Genomic DNA, 3,748 nt, shown 5'->3' on the forward strand with positions numbered 1-3,748 from the left:
TTTCAATTTTTGGATGGTTTTTCATGTCTTTGATATAAAAGGTCCATCAAAACTGATGTAAAAAAGTCTTGTCTTCATGATTTTTCAAGGGAAATTGAAAGAGAGAGTGTAAGAGAGTGTTTGAGAGAGATTTCTTGCAAGTGGAGTGTGAAGGGTTAACAAGGTTACTCAAAAGGTAAGGATCTCTTTGTAATTTTGGTCATCACTCTTCTTCTTGTCTTTCTAGTTGCACTTGGGAAGATCTTTGAAGAAGATTCGGTACTCAGCCGACATTGGAGAGTGTGAAGAGACGAAGATACTCTACCAATACTTGGAGAGTGTGAACAGACAACTATTCTCTGCCAACACTTAGAAAGTGTGAAAGGAAGACTCTTCTCTGCTGACATGTGTAGAGTGTGAAAGGATAATGGTTCTCTTCCGCACTGTGGATTGATGAAAGAGATGACATGTAAATGCTTCTCCGCCTTGCTATGGGGGCAAAAGGAGAGACACTTTGGTAATAGTGCAATACCTGAAGAGTGAGTCTTTAGGGAGTGGATATAGATTGTGTTTGATCGAACCAATATGAATCTTTCTGTCTTTTAATTTTTGAATTTATTTATTGCAAGTTATTTACTGTGGTTGAAATTTTTTTTTTTAACTTAAAATTTAACTTGCTATAAAATTTAAAATGATTTTCTAAAAATCCAAGAAAAATTTTAAATTACTAATTCACCACCCCTCTTGGTGAGCTTTAGGATAATTTCTTAGGTTTAATAACCTATATTGAATCAACAAGTGATATCAGAGCTTTGTTTCAAAACTATAAGTTTAGATTACTTTTTAAAAAATTGTAATGGCTAAATAATCGATATCACAGTATACCGCAAAATTTGACTTCAAAATCTGCTTGCAAACCTCTGACTCCTTACCTTCAAAAACCATCCAATAAAATGCCACTCCTAAAATCAAACCTACCACCATAATCCCCACCGGAGTGGGGAGAAGACCAACGACCACTCCTTCTCACCATGCTTATATGTTGAGTTATTATCCCCAGGACAATTTTTCTCACAACTTCATAATTGACTTTATTGGACTATCTTATCTCACATTTATTACGCGATTGATTTCTCTTACGGTGTGAGCTGATAGTCCACTATAGACAGGCTCAATTTTAGATTGTATATACATATCTCTAAATTTTCTCCCTCAGAGGGTTATCAAAATCTAAGTACATTTTAAATCTCAGTTTAAATCTAAATCAATCTTTAAAATTTTCAAACTCAAATTTTTATCAAAGCTTTATAAATTTGAAAAGTTTAGTTCACTCTATAATCAATAGTAATCTCACAAAATCTAAGTACATTTTAAATCTCAGTTTAAATCTAAATCAATCTTCAAAATTTTCAAACTCAAATTTTTATCAATGCTTTATAAATTTGAAAAGTTTAGTTCACGCTATAATCAATAATAATCTCAAGACTTGTCTTGTAACGTAATTAATTGTAGAGGCTTTCCTCTATAGGGTGTATAGAACTCAATAGAAAAAAAACCCTAACGTAATTAAATGTGTCACATGATTTGCTTTAGGTAGGGGAAGAATCTTGTGAACACATATTAACTTTATACTTTAAAAAAAAATTAATTTAAAGCGATAGATGAAAGTTCTTTTTATCATCTGAGATGATTTAACATTTATTATATTGTTTTGATTATGAAAATAAATTTCTAGTTTGCTTTCAAGTTTATAGTAAAACATTGGTCTATCTCTCAAGGTAGTATAATGCTGGCTATGCGGACTTGACTAAAGAAACATAAAGCGAATCATGTGTCACATTTATTTGTCCAAACTTTTAATTGAAATTGATTTCTCTTACGGTGTGAGCTGATAGTCCACTATAGACAGGCTCAATTTTAGATTGTATATACATATCTCTAAATTTTCTCCCTCAGAGGGTTATCAAAATCTAAGTACATTTTAAATCTCAGTTTAAATCTAAATCAATCTTCAAAATTTTCAAACTCAAATTTTTATCAAAGCTTTATAAATTTGAAAAGTTTGGTTCACGCTATAATCAATAGTAATCTCAAGACTTGTCTTGTAACGTAATATATTTGTAGATGCTTTCCTCTATAGGGTGTATAGAACTCAATAGAAAAAAACCCTAACGTAATTAAATATGTCACACGATTCGCTTTAGGTAGGGGAAGAATCTTGTGAACACATATTAGCTTTATACTTTAACAAAATTTTAATTTAAAGCGATAGATGAATGTTCTTTTTATCATCTGAGATGATTTAACATTTATTATATTGTTTTGATTATGAAAATAAATTTCTAGTTTGCTTTCAAGTTTATAGAAAAACATTGGTCTATCTCTCAAGGTAGTATAATGCTGGCTATGCGGACTTGACTAAAGAAACATAAAGCGAATCATGTGTCACATTTATTTGTCCAAACTTTTAATTGAAAGGATAATGGTTCTCTGCCGTACTGTGGATTGGTGAAAGAGAGGAAATGTAAATGCTTCTCTGCCTTGCTATGGGGGCACAAGGAGAGACACTTTGGTAATAGTGCAATACCTGAAGAGTGAGTCTTTAGTGAGTGGATATAGATCGTGTTTGATCGAACCAATATGAATCTTTGTGTCTTTTAATTTTTGAATTTAATTATTGCAAGTTATTAACTGTGGTTGAGATGTTTTTTTTTTAACTTAAAATTTTACTTGCTACAAAATTTAAAATGATTTTCTAAAAATCCAAGAAATATTTTAAATTACTAATTCACCCCCCCCCCCCTCTTGGTTAGCCTTGGGACAATAGCTTAAGTTGAACAACGTATATAGAATCAATAATACCCACTCCAGTTCCACAGACGAACCATCAACAGCTAAATTATCGATATCAGAGTATACCGCAAAATTTGACTTCAAAATCTGCTTGCAAACCTCTGACTCCTTACCTTCAAAAACCTTCCAATAAAATGCCACTCCTAAAATCAAACCTACCACCATAATCCCCACCGGAGTGGGGAGAAGACCAACGACCACTCCTTCTCACCATGCTTATATGTTGAGCTATTATCCCCCGGACAATTTTTCTCACAACTTCATAATTGACTTTATTGGACTATCTTATCTCACATTTATTACGCGATTGATTTCTCTTACGGTGTGAGCTGATAGTCCACTATAGACAGGCTCAATTTTAGATTGTATATACATATCTCTAAATTTTCTCCCTCAGAGGGTTATCAAAATCTAAGTACATTTTAAATCTCAGTTTAAATCTAAATCAATCTTCAAAATTTTCAAACTCAAATTTTTATCAAAGCTTTATAAATTTGAAAAGTTTGGTTCACGCTATAATCAATAGTAATCTCAAGACTTGTCTTGTAACGTAATTAATTGTAGAGGCTTTCCTCTATAGGGTGTATAGAACTCAATAGAAAAAAACCCTAACGTAATTAAATATGTCACACGATTCGCTTTAGGTAGGGGAAGAATCTTGTGAACACATATTAGCTTTATACTTTAACAAAATTTTAATTTAAAGCGATAGATGAATGTTCTTTTTATCATCTGAGATGATTTAACATTTATTATATTGTTTTGATTATGAAAATAAATTTCTAGTTTGCTTTCAAGTTTATAGTAAAACATTGGTCTATCTCTCAAGGTAGTATAATGCTGGCTATGCGGACTTGACTAAAGAAACATAAAGCGAATCATGTGTCACATTTATTTGTCCAAACTTTTAATTGAA

The sequence above is a fragment of the Dendrobium catenatum genome, unplaced genomic scaffold (genome assembly GCF_001605985.2).
Source record: "Dendrobium catenatum unplaced genomic scaffold, ASM160598v2 fragScaff_scaffold_621, whole genome shotgun sequence".
Classification (NCBI taxonomy): domain Eukaryota; kingdom Viridiplantae; phylum Streptophyta; class Magnoliopsida; order Asparagales; family Orchidaceae; genus Dendrobium; species Dendrobium catenatum.